Here is a 22,094-nt window from a genome sequence, read left to right on the forward strand (position 1 = left end):
CCATTTGGTGTTGGAACATATTTCTCCTGAAATAAGCAATGGGTGCACTTGATTGCTGAAATCTGCTGTCACACACACAAAAAAGAATGTTTGAATGCACATTTTCTGTGGAGCAGAGTGTTATTTACTCCTGGGTGTGTGCAGCAATCGGCTCAGCTCACTTCTTGTGGCAGGGCTCAAGGGAAGTGGTTGGCAGAGGGGCTGGCAGGGGCTTGAGAGAATGTCAGTCAGCATTTTTTAAAAGAGATAACAAGGTGTGGAGCTGGATGGACACAGCAGGCCATCAGAAATGCATTTCTGATGAAGGGTCTAGGCCCGAAACGTCAGCTTTCCTGCTCCTCTGATGCTGCTTGGCCTGCTGTGTTCATCCAGCTCCATACCTTATTATCTCGGATTCCCCAGCATCCGCAGTTCCTATTATCTCTGATAGCATTTTTTAAAATTTATTCATCCATGGGATGAGGGTGTTGCTGGCCAGGCAGCATTTATTGCCCGTAGGGCATTTAAGAGCCAACCACATTGCTGTGGGTCTGGAGTCACATGTAGGCCTGGCCATGAGGATAGCAGTTTCCCCTGAAGGTATTAGTGAATTAATGACAAACATCAAGGGATTCATGGTCACCATTAGATTCTTAATTCCAGATATTTATTGGGTTCAAATGCCACCATCTGCAATCGCAGAGTTTGAACCTGGGTCTCCAGAACATTATCTGGGTTTCTGGATTAACAGTCCAGCAATAATACCACCAGGCTATTGCCTCCCCTTTTGGGGCAGGTGGGGTGTGGGTGTTGCTTGGCTAATGGTTTCAGCAGGCCTGGGTGAGGCAGGAGGAGAAACCGACTCAGCTCCCGAAAGGGAGCAAGATATATCCTTGGGAATGCATAAAGGGTGGGGGAGTGAGCCCAATTGTACAGTTTTCTCAAAAGAGGTGACACAGGTTCAATGGGCAGAACAGTCTCCTCTTACCCAACGTGACATTGAGATTCAATGATGAAAGTGTTTTGGCTGATCCCTCCATGAATATTTCACTTTCATTGTTCTTTTGGATTTAACTCTTAAATCTAGATTCCTTTCCCTCCTGCTCGGTATTGTATCAGTCTCTGAACTATGCTGGCAGAAGTGTTTCCAGTGTGTAAGTGCAAGTCGTTGATATTCCTTTCTTTGATATCTATATAAGCTGTACTCCCACGGAGGCTTCCACATGCCATCTGGCCTTCGAACCCGTTCTTCCCTGTGCATATCTAATACCCCCTGAATGTATTTATACAATGCATCTCAACTACCCCTTAGGGTAATGAGTTCCACAGCCATCTGTTCTCTGAGCAAAGATATTTATCCCAAATTCCTTTTTAAAGTTACTAGTGTCTATCTCACTTCTATGACCACTTATTCTGGTCTCCCAAACAAATGGAAACTCACTTCCTCATGTCTACCCATTACGCCCTTTCAGAATTGTGAAGGTTTCCAACAGGTCTCCCTTCGGTCTCTTTTCTACAACAGAAGAGTCCCCCAGTCTGATCAATCTCTCCCGATCATTAGAATATCTCACTTCTGGTAACATTCAAACCAGAACTGGCCCCTGCTGTGGCACATGAAGTTCCATCAGAGCTGAGCTCACCTGCCAAGCCTTAACTCTCACACAAATCCTTTCCACAATGCAGCAAGGTTTTTCTGATTCTTCAACAAGCCATTGTCAGTCCTTTGAGCTCCGTACCAAGTAACTGGTTCCTTCCCAGGCATCTTTGCCTGATATCAGGAAGATCACCCAAGATTCAAGAATAGAGATGAAAGCGGGGAAAGTGACAGTATAAGTTTTCTGGTCATCACAAGTATGTACCTACAATTAGAAAATGTGAACATTGGTTAATGTAACCGTGTGCATTGTGTGGAATATGATTGGAAAATATATCCACGTGTACTAGTTTGAAACTTAGATGATAGAACAGTATTGGATTGAGGTATGGGTGAGCAAATGTGCAACTTTACATGGGAAACTATCATCTGTAGAATTAGCAGTTTGGAACATTGTTATCAGTGGGAATAGCATAAAATGGTTGTTTCTGTGATCAGGTTTGAGCTGTACGCCAGTGTTTGATGTGTACATCTCCCTTGCGGGCACAAACTAAGAAATCTGAATCTCACTTTGTGATAGGGGAACAATGGAGTAAAATCATCCTTCCTGACAATTAAATAGTGAGGAATTAAACTACTTAAACATTGACTCAATCATTGGCAGGAGCATGGATGGGGCTGCGGCAGGTAACAGCAAATGGGCTCTGGCTGTCCAGTCGTAATGTGCCCAGTGAGATGATACAAGTTGATTGCTTAGGCTCAAGGTTAATTTTTTTTTGAGAGGAGATTAATTTCTATCTCTATCTGTGTCCTCCACATTCAACAACAACTTTTATTTATATAGCACCTCAAATGTAAAGTGTTTCACAGAAGCTTACGAAACAAAATATGACACCGAGCCACATGAGGAGGTGCTAAGTCAATTGGTCAAAGATGTAGTTTGAAGAAGCATCTGAAAAGGGGGAAGCAAGGTAGAGAGACAGACCTATGTCAGGAAGTGTCTTGATAACCAATAGCCACCAGTGGAGGAGAGATTATATTCAAGTTGCTCAACACAGCGATCGCAGAGGGTTGGGGGCTGGAGGAGGTTACAGAGATATAAAGGCAAGCTTCACTTTTAAACATTGGGTTTATTGATGCATTGTTCAATTTGTTCCAGAAACATGTAATATTTTGTACAGGTTAAAAGCAAGAAGAAAAGCCTTGGTAAACCAAGGTATAATTACAAAGACCATCATTAAACAGACAAAGTGGAGATGAGGTATGCAACCATACACTGCATTGTTGAAACCAGCTAACAGTTGGATCACATTTAATTATTAGAGAGGAAACGTCCCTCATCACAACAAAAGTCAATACTCTCGAGTTTAAACAGCATGTTGTTGATCCACACTGATTAATTACTTATTAATTCGTGGTAGTCGGACCAACATTTATTGCCCATTTGCAATTATCTTTGAGATGATTTTGGGAGGACTGCGAAGAGAGAGGATCACTTGTTCAATGTTGAAGCCTGTGTTGTGACAGCGGTTATACCTTCCCTGTAATGGTTTATTTACAACAGAGAGGCTAACTTAGTCTTGAGAGAGGGTCAATCAGATTGCTGTGGCTCTGGGCTCACATGTGGGCCAGACCAAGTGAGAACGTTTGTGAATGAGTCTGGGTGACACCAAAACTGTTAAATACTTTCTATCTCAGGATTACTTCCATCGCTGTATAAATTTGTTGCTGTGGTGGGATTTGAACCCACATCTCTGAATATCACTCCCAGGTTTCTGGGTTACCAGGCCAATACTTTCTTCACTCACACTTTTCCTCTTCAGTTTTGTTGAGATTGGTTCTCAAAATGTTGGGATCCTTTCTATTGACTCATCTCTATCTGGCACAGTCTCAGGTGATGGTCTTCTCGGAGGTATCGCGTCTTCGATTTGACTCATCTTTGACACGTTTCTTTGGGCCTCCTCTGGTGCCTCAGTGCTCCTGTTCTGGGAGAAGAATTTGACCCCCCAAAAAAATACACAACCAGACATACCACATGGCAGTAATTTCACTGTGTGCCATAAATAGATCTGCTGATCCTAGATCAGCCTTGTTAGCTGTCTTTAGGCTCATAAATGACAAGCGGTAGCTAATATTAATAACTGGTTACAAAACCAGAAGTTGCTGGAAAAACTCAGCAGGTCATAGAATCCCTACAATGTGGAAATAGGCCCTTTGGCCCAACAAGTCCACACTAACCCACAGTGCATCCCACCCAGACCCATCCACCTAATCTACACACCCCTGAACACTGAGGCAATTTAGCATGGCCAATGCACTGTAAGCTACACATCTTTGGACTGTGGGAGGAAACTGGAGCACCTGGAGGAAACGCACGCAGACATGCGGAGAATGTGCAAACTACACACAGACAGTTGCCCAAAGGGAACCCTGTAGCCCAGTGGTATCAATGTGGATTTCACAAGCTTCAAAATCTCCCCTCCCCCTACTGCATCCCAAAACCAGCCCAGCTCGTCCCCACCTCCCTAACATGTTCTTCCTCTCACCTATCTCCTCCTCCCGCCTCAAGCCGCACCCCCATTTCCTACCTACTAACCTCATCCCAGCCTCTTGACCTGTCCATCCTCCCTGGACTGACCTATCCCCTCCCTACCTCCCCACCCATACTCACCTTTACTGGCTCCATCCCCGCCTCTTTGACTTGTCTGTCTCCTCTCCACCTATCTTCTCCTCTATTTATCTTCAATCCACCTCCCCCTCTCTCCCTATTTATTTCAGAACCCTCTTCCCCTCCCCCATTTCTGATGAAGGGTCTAGGCCTGAAACGTCAGCTTTTGTGCTCCTGAGATGCTGCTTGGCCTGCTGTGTTCATCCAGCTCCACACTTTGTTATCTGGAATCGAACTCAGGTCCTCAGTGCTGTGAGGCAGCTGTGCTAACCACTGAGCCACTGGGCCACCCTTAGCTATGAAGGAAAAAACAGTGTTAACATTTTGGGTTCTGAGGAAGGGTCACCAGATCCAAAACATTAGCTCTGATTTTTTTCTTCACAGATCCTGCCAGCTCTGCTGAGCTTTTCCAGCAACTTCTGTTTTTGTCCCTGATATATAGCATCTGCAGTTCTCTTAGATTTTGACAACATTTAGTTGATCATCAGCAAAAATCAATCAGATCCCAGTCAGAAGAAATAACCAAAATATAATTCCACAATGTCTGATCTGAACTAGTGCATTCAAAGGGAGCAACAATTTATTTCAATGGCCCAGAGCTAAGGAAGGAAAGTCAGCCAGGATTGCTGATTCTTTAGTGGGTGTCGGAGGAAGAGAATGTGTGAAAATATCATGTGAGAACAAAACGGGCCATATTCTATTGGGTGAGCCTTAGTCATTTGACTGAGGTACTGGGAAGCAACTCACCAATATGGGATAGTATTGAGGTGAGAAATAGGGGAGAAGGGCAAGTAACCAATGGATTGGGAGGAGCTTGGAGCTCTCCCTGGCCAGAATGGGGTTGGCGGAGAACTCCATTAGCACACCTGGACTCCCAGCCAAGTTCAGCTTAAGTCTCAATCTCTACTGCAGCATAAGTGGAAGTCACTGGTCTGCATTCTGCAGGGAACGATTAGACTGCTGTCTTGCAAGCTTAGGGTACTCTCATTGTCTGTGGATTGCTACAGTGTGAAGGCATCAATGCTTGCTGTCAGCATGTTGACCAGAGCGCCAAGTGAAATGTGGTCATTTAATAGTTGGATGTTGAGGCAGTGGAATTTCTCTTGGTGCCATGAACCTCAGGGAACACTGACAGCACCACCATGTGTCAAAGGTGTCACAGGAAACCCTGAAATCTTCATGAATTTTTATGCCTGCTCCTCCTGTTTCTCTCAAACAAGAAAGAATGGGATGTGGGGAGAGATAATGGGAACTGCAGATGCTGGAGATTCCAAGATAATAAAATGTGAGGCTGGATGAACACAGCAGGCCAAGCAGCATCTCAGGAGCACAAAAGCTTTGTGCTCCTGAGATGCTGCTTGGCCTGCTGTGTTCATCCAGCCTCACATTTTATTATCAAAGAATGGGATGTGTTTGGCTTTCTTGGAATACAGAGGCTCAGTGGCATCCCTTACTCACTAGTGGATGGAAACCTGGGGTTACTGGTAAAACTGGAGCTCCAACATCATAGGCAATAGGAACTGCAGATGCTGGAGAATCCAAGGTAAAAATGTGTAGAGCTGGATGAACACAGCAGGCCGATTCTATGATGCTGCTTGGCCTGCTCCAATATCATCCTTACCTTGCTGTACAGCTGGAGTCATGGATGCAACAGGTGACAAGGTTCAGTGAGGATATCCTTTATGAAATGCAGCTAGAAATGATCTCTGGACACGCTGAGTGGACGTACCCTCTTCCTGACACTCTTTCCTCCTCCTCCTCACTCTTCCAGCAGCTTGTCCTGTAACCCGATGTGTAACCTTTGGTCATTTTCCCTGTTGTACTGTAGCACCCACAGTGGGGAGCAAGTGAATCCTTGAAGTTAGTAAAAAAAAGATTTTCAGACTGCGTTACAACACTTCTTATAGACTTATGCAATTTTTAAGAAATTAGAAACTACATTGTTGCCAGAAGAAAGAAATCGGTATCTTTAACCTGAAAGACATCGCTGAACCCTTTAAGTAGGAATGGTGGTGAGGCTGGGGAAGGGAGAGTGGCCTCATCTGGCCGAATACGTATTGAGCTTGGGTTGCTTTCTTTGGAGTGGAGAAGTGGGGACCTGATGGAGGTGTATGAGATTATAAGGACCTTGGACAGGAATAATAAAAGGCAGTTGCCCCCCTTAGGTGGGGGGGGTCAAAGGCCCGGGAACATCATTTGAACGGGTAAGGCAGGAAGTTTCAAGGGGATTTGAGGAGAATCCTTTCACCCAAAGGGTGATGGCAGTCTGGAATATACTGCCTGGGAGGGGAGTTGAAAAGTGACTAATGATGGTAGTGGTGTATTTTTGGCAGTATAGACTCGACGGGCTGAAGGGCTTCTTCCGTACTTTATCATCCTAAGATTCTCTGCTTGTTCAGGACAAATCAATGTTACATATTGCAGAATTTGCAATCTGCTTACGTTGATAATGTTCCCCATGCTAACATTCTCAGCCAAATGGTGTCACTCCATAGGCACCTAGAGCACTGAGAAACACTATGTGTGGGCTGAAAACTCCCAGCAATACAGGCTTACAGCACAGAAAGAGGTCATTCAGCCCACCACAGGTCTGCGTTGTGAGGAAATGCCCAATTTGTTTCTCTTACTCCTAATTCCCTCCCTCGGAGCCCCATAAATCTTTTCAAGTCTGTATCCAATTCCCTTTGCAAAGATGATCCTGAATCTGCTTCCCCTTCAAACAGTGCATTCCAATTCTGTAAAGACGTCATCTGAGTGGCAAGCAGAACTAACCTGTTTATGTTTGGAATCTGAGATAACAAGGTGTAGAGCTGGTTGAACACAGCAGGCCAAGCAGCATCAGAGGAGCAGGAAAGCTGACGTTTCGCACATAGACTCTTCTTCACTTTTCTGAAGAACGGTCTAGGCCCAAAGCGTCAGCCTTCCTGCTCCTCTGATGCTGCTTGGCCTGCTGTGTTCATCCACCTGTACACCTTGTTATCTCAGATTCTCCAGCATTGGCAGTTCCTGCTATCTCTATGCTTGGAACCTGTCTGTATTTCCATAAGGTTAAACGCAGGCTGTGCATCACCCACTTGGAAAAGGGGAGAGAGAAGGGGGGCTGCATCAGCATTGGTCCCGCGGTGGGAGGGGTGGGGAGGGAAATGCACCTGGACAGGCAGGATATGGTAAATATTTAAAACAGACTGGCTTAAGATGTACAGTTTAATGCAGCTGTGCATATTCCCTGCAGACAGATGAATGCATTAGTTAGAATGCAGCCCATGAGTGATTTTTCCACAATATCATAATGTGAAACGGCTTGATATCAAGATGGATCCAAGAAACATACAAAGCGGACCCCTATCCCTCAGCTGTGGACTGGCTGACATCTTCACTTTGCAGCTTTAATAAGTGCAGGGGTGGGCCAGATCTTTCATTAATTTAAAGAAAAAGTTGGAACCAGAGCACACTGCACATCATCTACATGCCCCCGATTTGATTAACAGATTAATGTGAATTCCTGACAGTCACTGCTCACAGCTGTAAGCCTAAACAAAACCCACACCCTTCACATATTTTTCCAGCAATGAGCTGAGTTTTTTTATCAGTCCTCCCTTGTTCACGCTGCCCGAGTCACAGACAATCTTTCTCATGCCTTCATCTTCATTTATAACTCTTGCCCTCAAGGCAAAATTAAAATGACTTTTCTTTATTTCAGTGCTTTTTTTAAAAGAGCTGAAACAATGGCAACGTTCAGCTGAAGCCGGTGGGTAGGTTTCTCATGAGGTCTAATCCATTAAAAGCGCAAAAAAGGACAGAGGCCAGATAATTTGGCAATGATGAGATTGGAACTTGCCCTCAGTTTTCTGTAACTTTCAACAAAACCTTGGTTTCTGTAAAAGAAAGAACTTATAAGTTTCACAGGCAAGAGAGATCATACATAAGTCAAATCTGGAGATGATTAGACACAGAATAGATCTTGTTGTTCACACTGTTTATCTGAGGCACTGCAATACACATAGCCTCATTTCCTAAGGGATGGATTGAGTCATATGTGTTGTCTGGCTAGGCTACTGAGTGCTTCTCATAACCCACACAGAGCATCCTCCCCATTTGGATATTTTTGTTTCCACATAATTACCACAGCATCAATTCTCATGGATTCTTGAATTAGCTTTGCTGTTGGTAATGAGAAATTCAACAGTCATGCCTTCTAACCAGCAATGGGCTATTCCCCGCTTCAGGACAGTGAAACTTTATATTTGGCTTCTCTCGTCATCTAGTTATTGCTGAGGCTGCGAGGGGACTGCCGATATGAGAACCCAACCAGGACCAAAGAGATCGAGTAAAGAGAAGTACAACCACACTGTGAGACAAATAGGCAGTTGCAACAAATGATACCAGCTGGCTACAGTTAGTGTCCTTCTCTCCTTTCCTGTAGGTCACCTTGGATTCCTTGCTCAAGTCCCTCCGAGTAGCACGTGAGCACCTAGCAGCAAATATTAAAAGGCATTTCATTGGTCAGAGGGACTGTTGTTTGGACCAATCCTGTCCCGTATCCAACATCCATGCATATATCTGCGATTTATTGAAAAGTAAACAGGAGCTGTAAAACGTGCCATAATTTCCTTTCATTTAAACAGTGTGTTTTCTATTGTCCTTCCCAAAGTGAACAGTTCATGTTCACCCACATTACATTTCATCTGTCAATGTTTTGCACAATCGCAATCTGCCTAAGTTCCTTTGCAAACTCTCTATCTCCTCGTGACAACTTACTTTCCTACCTATCTTGATGGAATTGGGAAATTTAGCTCCCTTCATCCAAATCATTGACATCGGTTATAAATAGTGTGGACACAGTGCTGATTCTTGTGGTAACCCACTAGTTGCAGGTTGCCAACCCAGAAGAGACACATTTATCCCTGTTAGCTAACCAATCCTTTATCCATGCGAATACATCAGCTTCTACGCCAGACGCTATTATCTTGTGTTGCAATCTTTAACATGGCACTTTATCAAATGCCTCTTGAAAATCCAACTGTATCATTTCTACCAGTTCCCCTTTGTCCATGTGAATACCATTTATCAAAAAAAGGTTCTTCTAATACATTAGATTTCCCTTTACAAGTCTCAGTGGATCTGCTGTGGGCTGCTGGTGCTATTTGAAGAGAGTAGGTGGGATGCTCAGGTTAACGCAATCTCCATTCACTGTTTTGCTTTTGTTGTGTTGGAGAGAGTCACAGATGCTTCTCCTCCAGTTTGGTTGCCCTTGGGCAAGAGATTCCCAAGCATTCTTGGAGATAAAGTATCTTTTTCAGAGAGGATTTGAGAACATTCTTGAAGCACCTTCTCCGACCTCCTGGTAACTGCTCTAACGGAGCTTGGAGTACAGAGCTTGTTTCAGGTGTTGTTAGACATGTGGAAAATGTGGCTCACCCAACACAGCTGATTGATAGAAACCAGTGCCTCTATGCTGTGGAGGTTGTCAAATTCTGTTTATCGAATTGCTGCTTGCTCTCACTTCACTGCTTCCCTTCACTTTGAAATATATCCACTTAACCTCATCTCCCCCCACCCCCCATCCCACTAGTAAGTTTAAAGCCTTCTCTACTGTCCTAGTTATATAATAAACTGGAACTCTGGTCCTAGTCAGGATCAGGTGCAGAACAGTACAGCTCTCACTATCCCCAACACTTGTGTCTGAGCTCCAGGGCCTGAAACCTGTTTTCCCCAAACAAATGTTGGAGCTACACATTCATCTCTCTAACTTTATTTACCCTTTGTCTATTTGTTTGTGGCTCAGGCAAGATTCTGCTTCGTAATGTAATCCCTGGCTGCTCATGTTTTTCTCAGCAGAACATCTTTCCTAGTCCGACCCATGTTCTTGATACCTGTATGGACCACAGCCATGTTAGGATCCTACTAACCCATTGCAAGCACATTGCCAGACCAGGGAAGGTACCCCAGGCTCTGACAGTGGGGAGGTGACTCGGCAATATAGGCTCTCATTTTTTGGCTTCAGAGAATGCTAGCTATGCTGCCCTCCACAAACATTGCATTCTGATTAAGTCGCCCACTATTTGAGTGTTTTCCCATGCCATGGTCAGTTTGCTTAACCACCTGCATTCATCACATTGATCCACACAGGTTGTAGGAACCTCAAGCATATTGAGCAGTTGCAAAGACCAAGATTTCTCCACCTCCTGGGTCCCCATACCTGCCACACCCACAGTCGCAACTCTCCGTTGCTGACTACTGACCAAATCAGAAGACCCTGGCCGTAAGCAGTATGACCGTGTCCTGCAATAAAGTATCCAAGCAAATTTCTCCTTTTCCAATGCATCGCAGAGCCTGCAGCTAATAAATTCTAAGCTGAAGCCCACTGACCTGCAAATACTAACTGCAGATATGTCTGTGATAATGGGAACTGCAGATGCTGGAGAATCCAAGATAATAAAATGTGAGGCTGGATGAACACAGCAGGCCCAGCAGCATCTCAGGAGCACAAAAGCTGAGATGCTGCTGGGCCTGCTGTGTTCATCCAGCCTCACATTTTATTATCTGCAGATATGTCTGCCTCAGATCACACTGGAGCCTAGAAGACCCCACAATATAGTCTCAAATGTATTAGCTTCCTGGCCTTCTTTTGTGACCTCATTTTTATTCAATTAATTCGTAAATCTAACCACTCCCAATAAGCTTTATGACCACTAGTAAACTTTACTAATACTAAATGATACCTCACAATTAATAATCAAATTCCTAGGCTTGAAAAGATGTGAGCAACATACGCACCAGCTAATCAGTTAAATTCTGTGTCATTGCTCCTGGGTTCTGTTGGTCTTTGTCTAGTTGATTAGCCCAATCCTAGACCACAACTCCAAACACACAGCCTGGGAGGTGTTTCTGGGATATGTTTCCAGGAGGTGGAATTGGTCCTTGGCCTTGAGATCACCGGCATTCCTTTCTCGGGCTCCTTTTTCTGCACTTCCTCTAGCTGCTGGGTTGCCTTAGATTTTCTCTGAACGCAGTTGGGAGGCACAGGAGTTCACAGAACTGAATCCCCTCCGGCCCTCTGCTCCACCTCATGCAGTTTTTTTTTCCAAATCCCACTCTTCTGGAAGACTACAAAGTTATAAAAAGAGAAAGGAGCACCTCCTTTACAAAATACTAAGTTCATGCTTTTGTCACAAGCTGCACTCTGAGACTTGGACTAGGGGAATGTCAAATAACATGGACAGGAAGCATATGCCTAATTGTCAACCAATGAATTCAACTGAAAAATGTAGACAAAGAACAAAGAACAACACAGCACAGGAACAGGCCCCTCGGCCCTCCAAGCCTGCACTGACATACGTTGCCCTTCCACAATAAAACTGCTGTATACTTACAGGATCCATATCCCTCTATTCGCCTCCGAGTCATGTATTCCTCCAGGTACTTCTTGAATGCCACTATTGAGTCTGCTTCCACCATCTCCTCTGGCAGCGCGTTTGAGGCACCTCACCACCCTTTGTGTGAAAAACCTGCCTTGAACATCTCTTTTAAACTATTCCCCCCTCACCTGCACCTTGAACCTGTGTTCCTTAGTAATTGACCCCTCCACCCTGGGATGCTGGATCAGGCCACAGATGGGCTCAGGTGTTGCCACTGTACAAGTTACTGTATCTCCTGCACTGACCACTCAAATCAGGTTCTGGAGGCTGCTAATAATGCACTGATGCAGGAGATGCATATGTTCTTGTAGCACTTTCAATTGTTGAGAGTCTTGAATTTCAGAACACTGTTTAAAAATCAGTGGTTGTCCATTTAAGACTGAAATTAAGAGAATTTTTTTTTTCAAATGGTTGTTAGACTGTGTGGAATTCTTTCCCAGATGGCACGGTGACTCTGCGGTTACCACTGCTGCCTCACAGTGCCAGGTTCAACTCCACCCTCAGGTGACTGTGTGGAGTTTGCACGTTCTCCCTGTGTCTGCGTGGGTTTCCTCCCACAGTCCAAAGATGTGCACATTAGGTGGATTGGCCATGGGAAATTGCCCGTACTGTTCAGGGATGTGTAGATTAGGTGGGTTATAAGGGGATGGGGTCAGTGGGAGGGAAGCTCTGGTGGTCAACATGGACTTGTTGGGCTGAAGGGCCTGTCTCCTCACTGTAGGGATTCTGAGTGTAGAGCCTGGGTTATCAAATATATTCAAAGCTGAGCTGGATGGATTTTTATCATCAAGGATTACTGGGCTGATATTAGATTGGAAATCAGGCCACAATCAGATCAGTCGTGACCTTACTGAATGGCTGATTCGACTACCATTCCTTCTGTTCTTTGGAGGCTGAACAGGGAAACATTGACACTCACTGCACCCAGTGAGATCCTTAAACCATTATTTGACACCATTTATTTTGTATTGAACTGCCATGACATTGCTCATTAGTGACCTAGAATGAGGGTATAAATGTTCCATTCTGAAGTTTGTAACAGAATGCAGCATGGCATTAGAGAGAGAGAGAGAGGGTAAAGGGAGAGATTTGGAGGCAGAATTCTGGAATGAGGGCCTCAAGAGAAAGAAGACTTGAATTCAGAAGAGTCATACTGCATTCGAAATGCTAACTCTACTTCTCTCTCCACAGATGCTGCCAGACCTGCTCCAGCATTGTGCTTCAGATTTCCAGCATTCCCATTATTTTGCCTTTACTTCTTATCCTTTTGTTGCAGGTTCCTATTCACCTTGGAAATAAGAACCTTGCTCCCATGATTTTCAAAACAGCCATCATCCAGATTTCTGCAAAAAACGTCTAATTTTTATCATGTGAAGCACTGCCTTCTAAAATGTTTTACTAACAGGCATCATCTGTTAATAGCACTAGGGATGCAGACCACCATTGTGGTGACTGGTGTTTTAAGATATGAAAAGAATTATCTTGGATCTTCTCTCCATTCAGAATGCTGTATTGGCAAGAAAAAAAAGTTAGTTAACCAGGTAGAAAAATCAATGACTGACAACAGAGAATGCTCTTTAGGTGTGTTAAAAATACAGTTGAGTTTGAGCAGAAAGCAGTTGCCTAAATCCATTTTAAGCAATAAGCTTATTAATAATAATAGCATTCTACTTGTTGCCAGAGCAGTGAGACTGGTGGATTCCAGAACACTACAGATTAGTTTGTCTGTTGTTTTGCCTTTCTCTTTCAAGTCAAAGATTACGAGCTCAAATCCCACTCCTACTTCTTGGGTATTGCACAAAAATTGAACTGTTGGAGGTGCCAACAACAGATGAGATGGTAAAATGGGACCTGGACTGTCAGCCAGTGCTAGTGCATCCAGACAGATACAACAGACTTAATCGCAACGTGTTGGGCAAGTTGGGCATCTGGATTCCTGTGTCCATGTCGGTGTCTCAAATCAAAATATTTAACTCATCATTTATCTCTCAGGTTATTAATCTGGTCCTGTGATATCTAAATCAGCTGCTGAATTTATGTAAATATACTTCAAAAATAATTCACCATACTAAATATGTGACAAGATACATTGTAACTATTTTTATTTGATGGAGATAGGGAAATAAAGCAAGTTTATAAAAATTAAAGAAGCAGAAAAATGTTCAAGTGTAAAAGACCAGAGGAAAATGCAATGCTGAGTTGCAGTGAGAAATACTAGAATGATTTCAAACGCAGGGGGCAACTATAGATAAATAACATTAGTGAATGATATAACTATAAAAACATTGAATAAAAGTACTGAATATTGCTATTCTGTTAACAAGACAGATGGCAGCTGAATATTTCAACCTATTTAATTTTTCTCTTTTGTTTTCAAGTAATTCTTTTGTTGTCAGCATTCTTAACCACTTAGCTATGAGCCAATGAAAATGAAGGTGCACTGCCGTATTGGTGTCAAATGTGATGCATATATCCCCAATGACAAGGCTTAACTACACAATCTCTTTTTAACCATCCATTTTCAACATTCCTAGTTACCTTGAAGATGCCAAATCACTATTTTCTATCAATGACGTTTCACTTTAAACTCTTAAAACCCTAGGAACTCCCCTGTAAACCTTTCTATATCTTTCCTCCTTTACAGCATCTATTGAAACTTACCATACCAAGCTTTTGGTAATCTGCTTTAATATCTCCTCATGGGACTTAATGTCACCTGTTTTAGAATACTCCTGTGAGACGCTCTTGGGATGTTATAAAGCCCTGTTTAAATATACATTTACTAGCTCATTACAAAGGAGCTGAAAATACACCTCCTGTTTGAGAAGGTTCTTCTAGACAAGAAAAGCTTATTATTCAACTGCTCTCTGAGCAATTATTTTCAACAATAGTGGTGCATTGCTTATGTACTTCAGCACTTCACCTCATGAGTCTCAATAAAATGTTTGACAGGTGAAAGGAGTAATAACCCTATTCAGTTTCCTTTAATTTCTATTAAATAGTCTTTATTCCATGAACAAGACATTTTGCATTTGAATTACATTGTGTACAGCATGGGCTATGACAAAATACTAGTATCTTTATTTGCCTTGACTAATGAAAAAAATATAAAAGCTGAAAACAACTGATAACACCATAACAATATGAACTTAATAACCACAGATAGAATATCTACATCCAAATAAAGAATGCAAGATGACTGCATTTTAAAAGTTCACGATCGTTTACTCTTTACCAACACAAAACACATGCACTCAAGGACTTACTACCAAGCAAATATTTTAAAAAGTAATGTAGCAGGAAATGGAAAGGAACTTCTTGATAAAAATGCATTCCATCCAAGTTACACTGGAATGTGACACTGTACTTAAACAAGATTGAAATACAATATCACTCAGAATGCATTGGGCAATACACAAATTTAAATGTTATCTTATTCTCTTCGAAATATTAACCTTTAAAACTACCCTTTGCCCCACTTGCTCCTGCTCATACATCTTTTCAAAATGAACGTGACAGCCTTTACAAGTGTAAATTGGGAGATGGTTAACCTTAAGAGGTGAAGGATTACAACAGTGATAATGAATTTATAACAAAAATGTGGATTTCAGTCAGAGAAGGTCTACAACTATCTAACCAAATGAAATGCATGTTACCCGCTAGAAGGGATTAGGTATGAGAATTCAGATAAGTAACAGGGCAGAAAAGCAGCACCGGCCAGTTTGCAAACTGAAACCAAGAGATTGGCTAATGCCACATGACTGTCTACAATTAGGAAGCCACTGAATTAAAGTTGACCTAAATAATTAAGATGTGGAAGGCTTCTTTTCTTCTTCAAATTGACAGTGTTTCATTTTCTATCAGCACATACTAGAATCTTAACTAACAGGTCACTGATACAGATACTGATCCACCATAGAAGCAGACCAGGCCAATCCTAATGTCCCTTTAGAATAAGTTTACCTTAGAATAAGCTTCAGATCACATTAACTGGTTACAAAAACAAAAATCAGAGAAGCCCATATGTGTAAAGTGTTTGATAGATATTTCTGCAAGATGTAATAGATGTTTAATAAATCTAAATACTTGCAGCAATTGTGGGGAAATTCTGTCCTCATATATTGTTTGACAGTAACTTTATAAATTCAAGGGACTCCCAAGATCGCACAAGCATTGACTGAAATGGAAACCTATCCTTCATGGAAAATGATGAATTTAAGAGTTAGGTGTTTGTAGACAATTATCATCAGTCACAGATTAGATTTTTTGAACCTGTAAAACTAGAGTTATAGAGACATGCAGTTGAGAAGAATTTTTTTTAAAAATCCCAACCTTTCTGTTTTTACTGTTGTTGACTGATTTCCAACATTTACAGACTAAATATTAATCCAAATAGCTCATATATGAAGGGTTGCATCCTGTTATTGCTGGTAATGGAGAACATTTGAGCAATTAATATACTTAATTACAGTAGTGATACTGGTCCTTGATCTTTAAAAATGAGCTTATCACCAGAATCATACTTAACATCAGGCACATGGAAAGTTATTGGGACATTTTGAGCATCATGACTCTTAAACAGCCAGCAGAGACCATTAATAAGCACCTGCAGTGGTTCTGTTTCTTCAAATATTCTTTACTACCAAACAGTTTGGTTAACATTGTGCACCCATAAATCACTTACTTCTATGTAAATAAAATTCCTTATGAAGTATTGAAAAGTCTGGCCAATGGGATTCAAGATAGAACATTTTTAGAATGATTTTATCCAAACTCTAGACATTTATGAGAAGCAACCGTGCAATGAATACAAAGAAAATCTTGATGCATTGTGCATAAAATATTCATTAGTGGTGAATGATAAAGAACAAAGATAAAAGCAAGACCAAAAAACTGTGGGGTTAAGGAGTGTACTTCAACTTAAAAACAGTACAGACTACAGCAAAACAGCACACTAGTAACATGGGTAAAGAGGGATCATATGAAGTGAAATCTACTTTCCTTCATACAAAAGAAAATCACAGCTGTTTATTTTTCATCTACAATTTAAACTTATTCCTACAGTAGGAGTAATGTTATAATACTGGAAATAAAAGACCAAGTTAAAGCTCAGTTTGGTCTGTTACAAGACTTGGGTCTAAGTGCCACTATATAGAACTGTCTCTCACACATACCTGTGACCATTTAATATCTCTGACCACCTATTCAAGGCTGAAAACAAGTTGTGTCCACCATGGTTACAGCATCAGCTGTAGGCTCTGGAGTCCTCAATATCAATTGCTTGTGTTCCCTCAGAACCAAGTTAAAGCTTGGACACTATCAGATTTCATCAGCATCACGAAGTTTTATTAGGTGGAATGTCTAGGGGATTGCATCAATCAGGGTTTCTTTCACAGAGACCAGACTTCCCGAGAAATATACTTAAGTCAGCTCAAATCTGCACGACAATGCCATAAAACATTTGGTGAGTGTTTCAATAGGTTATGACAAACTAGAAACCGTTTTCTAAGCTAGTGCTGTACAGCTCAGTTGTTTTGTTTTTAAGGATGTCTGCCTTCATTGTAATTTTAATAGGCATTGTGAATATACAGTAGTGTCATTTAGTGTATCGTGAGCAAGCAGGGTATCCTTGCTGACTGGAAGAGAGTGGGAAGTAAACAAAGCTAAAAATTGTCATGAAGATCGAAACACAATTTAAGAAGTTCTGGCAACCACACGCATTCGGTAACTGTTGAAAATTAAAAATATATTTTATTCAATCCAATTGAAATTAGAGATGTGCCATTTCCCCTAAAGAATGAAGATACTTGCGTACCAATATCAACAATAACCTAAGGCCTGAATTGTAGTCAGGCTGTTGTTGTGTACAAAGTCTTGTGCAGCTGAAAGGGTGCCTGGAGTTTTACTCTGGTCTAAAACACCTCTCCCTCTCAACAGCTGCCATTCACAATGAAGTCCAACAATATTTAACATTTCAAGTAAACTAGTTAAGGTTACTAAAACCTGCTACAGTTAAAAAAGGTGGCTCCCTCCTATTGAAATCATGCAGGACAGTGGCCATGTACACTGAAAATTGCTCGAAGCTCTGATCAGAATTATAGCAAATAAATAGTTAAGGAATCAGTCAAAACACACATAAATTTCGATCACAAAGTAATCAACACACAGAATAGTCAGAGACTGAAATACAAGGGTCAAATTCAAGTACCTCCTTGCTAGTAGAAATCTTGGATCCCTCAAGATCAGAATTTGCTCTCCTGGAATACTAATGCCAATTGTGGACCCACTACCTGAATTTAACAGCTAAGCAATCATTTCTTGCAAAGTTGGTCATTACCGAGGCCCAAAAATTTAATCTTGCTGAGCCTCCCTGCTGACAATCCAGGTCGGGCCAGCCGACGCCTTGCTGCATTTCAAACCAGGGATTCAAACTGAGTCCATGATAAATGAATTCTACAAGTAAAATCTGTAGATGAAAAAAATGATAACTGAGGCATCTCATCTAATCCAAACACTTGCCTATGGCCTTGGGCTAGCTTGTTTTGTAAAACACCTTTTGATAAATTGTACTGCTACATTTCTGGGTTGAGTTTATTTACAAGTACCTGCATAAACAGGCTGAACTGCATCTACCCACTCCCAGCCATTCTGTGCCTCCATAGTTTGAACTAGTGACAACCGCAAAGGTTTGGAGCAATGGTGCGCCAGGACTTTGCACAATGATGAGTAGAAAGGAAAATCAAAACATTCCCTTTGTGCAATTCATTCCGGTTCCATTTAAGAAAATATATATTTAATGGTACACACTGAAGTGGATACAGATCTCTGCAAAGGAGCACAGAAATCAGTACAATTTTAAATAGAAGAGATTATTTCAAAACATAAAAGGGAGTTATGAGAGATAAGTTTTATAAAAGGAAACACTAAGCTTGATGATTGAAACATGTACCCAATTGTGACAGTTATAATTTATATTAAACCTTGCAGCAAAAAAAAAGGCATGTTCTATAAGTTATTATTGCACATCAGTCCATGAAATTTGTAGCACACCACCTCCTGAAGGATAGTACAAAAGATGCACAGACTGATGTATCGTAGCAACGTTCACAGGACAAATACTTTATTTATAAAAGCGCTGTGGAAATTCAGGTAGTGTATTGGAGCTACAGGACATCTGGGTTTCTTCTTGGTACATAGCTAAAACTGTGAATGATAGTGAAGAGTTTGGTCAGGAACGATTAATTAGTGTCATCAAGTTGGGAATGGTCTCTTTTGGTTCCTTCTTTGTGCTTAGGAGCAGTTTCATTTCTTCTTTGCATGGACATTTTTGCAGACCCAGTTCATTCCATCCTGAAAAACATTAAATTACACAGCAGGATTCAACAGCTTTTAGCAAGCACAGCTGAGTGTTAAACCAAAATTTAATTTGCTGAATAGGTGTTGCTGACAGACTCATTTGGATACCTACTGCATTCTATTCAACATTTTGAATAAAGGGCAAACAAATGAGAAATTGTTGGTACTACCCTACCTCTAAACCAGTGGACCACAGTAGTTTTGTGCAGCCCAAACAGAGATCTTGAAGGTGCTGAATGGAGGACTCAGGAAGCCTTTATTCTAGCTAGAGATTTGTTAGACAACAGCATATGCAGTCCAGACAACCTGTCAGGACTGGATGGAGAATTGGGTGGTAGCACCTTGACTTACCTTCAATGACTGCAATATCCTAAAAAAAATTAAACTTTTGGTGTTCAAGACATCCAAATAATTCACCTTCATGGTTCAGAAATTCTGGGAACTTGGGAGGAAAAAAAAAGGGGATTCTTCAGGCCTAAATATAACATGAATATTAAGAGGTGGATTTGTGCCAAGCAGTACAAATGTTTACAGGGAGAAAGGTCTTTGCTCATGCTGAGCTAAGACTGAGCTCAGAGTCCTAGATCTAACCATCTTCAGCTGCTTCATTAATGATATTCCCTTCATAATAAGATCAGAAGGTTTCCTGCTGGCTTAGCTGTGTGTTCATTCCCACTTGCAATTTCTTAGATAATGAAACAGACTTTGTCAACATTCAGATTCAACTGCCAAGTAGGAAACAACATTTGCAGCAGGCAATAACCAACTCAAACCAGAAGTCTAACCTTGACAACATTGACATTAACATTATTGATTCCCTAACCATGAACATCCTGGGGATCACCACAGATCTGAAACTTAACTGAACAAGTCATGCAAGTACCCTGACTACAAAACAGATCAGGGGCTGGGTATTCCATAATGCATCTCTCACTTTCTTGCTGCCCAATGCTTTTTGCCACCTACAAGATGCAAGTTAGGAGTTTGATGGAATACTCCCCACATGCTTGGACGCTGCATTTCCTGTTACACTCCAGATGCTTGACACCACCCAGGACAAAGCAGACCATCTGACTGGCACCACATTCACTACCTTAGATATGTACTTCTTGTTTCACTGGCATATTGTAACTGAAATGTGCAATCTACAAGATGCAATGCAGCAAGTTGCCAAGTCTTCAACCCTGTCTCCTAAACACATGGCTTTCACTGCAGCAGATGCATAAGAACACCACCTGGGCTAATGGTAAGATTCTTGGTAGTGGGGATGAACAAAGAGATCTCGGTGTCCATGTACATAGATCCCTGAAAGTTGCCACCCAGGTTGATAGGGTTGTTAGGAAGGCGTACAGTGTGTTAGGTTTTATTGGTAAAGGGACTGAGTTTCGGAGACATGAGGTCATGTTGCAGCTGTACAAAACCTCTGGTGTGGCCACACTTGAAGTATTGCGTACAGCTTGGTCGCTGCATTATAGGAAGGACGTAGAAGCGATGGAAAGGGTGCAGAGGAGATTTACCAGGACGTTGCTTGGTATGGAGGGAAGGTCTTATGAGGAGATGCTGAAGGACTTGAGGCTGTTTTCGTTACAGAGAAGAAGGTTAAGAGGTGATTTAATGGAGACATACAAGATAATCAGAGGATTAGATAGGGTGGACAATTAGAGCCTTTTTCCTCGGATGGAGATGGCTAGCACGAGGGGACATAGCTTTAAATTGAGGGGTGATAGATATAGGACAGATGTCAGAGTAGTAAGGGCGTGGAATGCTCTGCCTGCAACAGTAGTAGACTTGCCAACTTTAAGGGCATTTAAACAGTCATTGGATAAACATATGGATGATAATGGAATAGTGTTGGTTAGATGGGCTTCAGATTGGTTTCACAGGTCAGCGCAACAATTGGGGCCGAAGGGCCTGTATTGTGCTGTAATGTTCTATCCTGAATTAGAACTACAACGCTGTTCCTTCATTGTCATTGGATCAAAATTCTAACAGAATTACAGTAATGTAAAAGCAATGTAAGTAGACATCTCACCACAACCTCATCAAGGGAAAATTGGATGCAAAATAAGTGGTGATTTTGCCAACAATGTGCACATACAATGAATGAAATGCAAATCCTTAGAGAAGGAAATTAGCATTTTATTTTACACATTCTTTTTACCAAAGTGCCTTACTAAGGCTTTGAAGATCTGTAACTGGAGGTTGAAAAGATTATAGACATATGAAGAAGGGTCTAGGCCTGAAGCGTCAGCCTTCCTGCTCCTCTGATGCTGCTTGGCCTGCTGTGTTCATCCAGCTCTACGCCTTGTTATCTTAGATTCTCCAGCATCTACAGGTCCTGCTACCTCTCATACTCAAGGAAGAGACAGATTTTTTTAAACATTTTAAAGGCATGAAACAAGTTTGGAGAGAGTGGCAATATAGTACTGGGACAGAGAATGAGCCATAATCACATTAAACAGTGGAGCAGGCTCAAGGAGCTGAATGGTCTACTCCAGCTCCTAGTTTCTACGTTAATTGTAGATCTCCAGAAAATATTCTAAAACATTTGTTTAATGTTTTGCTATTCTTTAGTATTAATGCAATGTAGATAGAAAGCATCAAGGAGTCTGAGGGACAACATAGCTTAATATTCTGCTTCCAAGCCTTGCTCAATATCTACAAAAAAAAATGTCACAGGCCTGTAATCGAAGGAAGATAACAAAACAGAGTGTATACCATAATATAATAATTGCATACTTTCTGGATGTAAAAGAAAGTGATAGCAGCAGCATACCTGCACACCCTCTCCTGTAAGTGCAGAGCAAGACTGGATCTGCCAGACACGGTCACGAATTGTGTGCAGATTCAATCCCTCAGCAATCTCGGATGCCGGGGCAGCTGTAAGCAAGTCCTGCTTGTTGGCAAATACAAGAACGGGAACACCACTCAGCTTCTCTTCATCCAGAAGCTCAGCAAGCTCCTGGAAGCACATTCAAATAAAAATGTTCTTTTTATTCACTCATGGAATATGGGTACCTTGCGCTAGGCTAACATTTATTACCCATCCCTGTTTGCCCAGAAGTCAGTTAGAGTCAAC

General features: G+C 41.8%; 1 long non-coding RNA gene across 2 annotated transcripts in view; it reads left to right on the top strand.

Moving 5' to 3' along the window:
- Positions 1-18,984, top strand: part of LOC125461756 (uncharacterized) — a 47,712-nt gene extending 28,728 nt beyond the window's left edge. For both annotated transcript variants that reach the window (XR_007249545.2, XR_007249546.2), the window contains one exon: positions 12,936-18,984. This is a non-coding gene — a long non-coding RNA (uncharacterized LOC125461756). The remainder of the gene's footprint in view (positions 1-12,935) is intronic.
- Positions 18,985-22,094: the final 3,110 nt, after the last annotated feature.

The sequence above is a fragment of the Stegostoma tigrinum genome, chromosome 20 (assembly GCF_030684315.1).
Source record: "Stegostoma tigrinum isolate sSteTig4 chromosome 20, sSteTig4.hap1, whole genome shotgun sequence".
In the NCBI taxonomy this organism is placed as follows: Eukaryota; Metazoa; Chordata; class Chondrichthyes; order Orectolobiformes; family Stegostomatidae; genus Stegostoma; species Stegostoma tigrinum.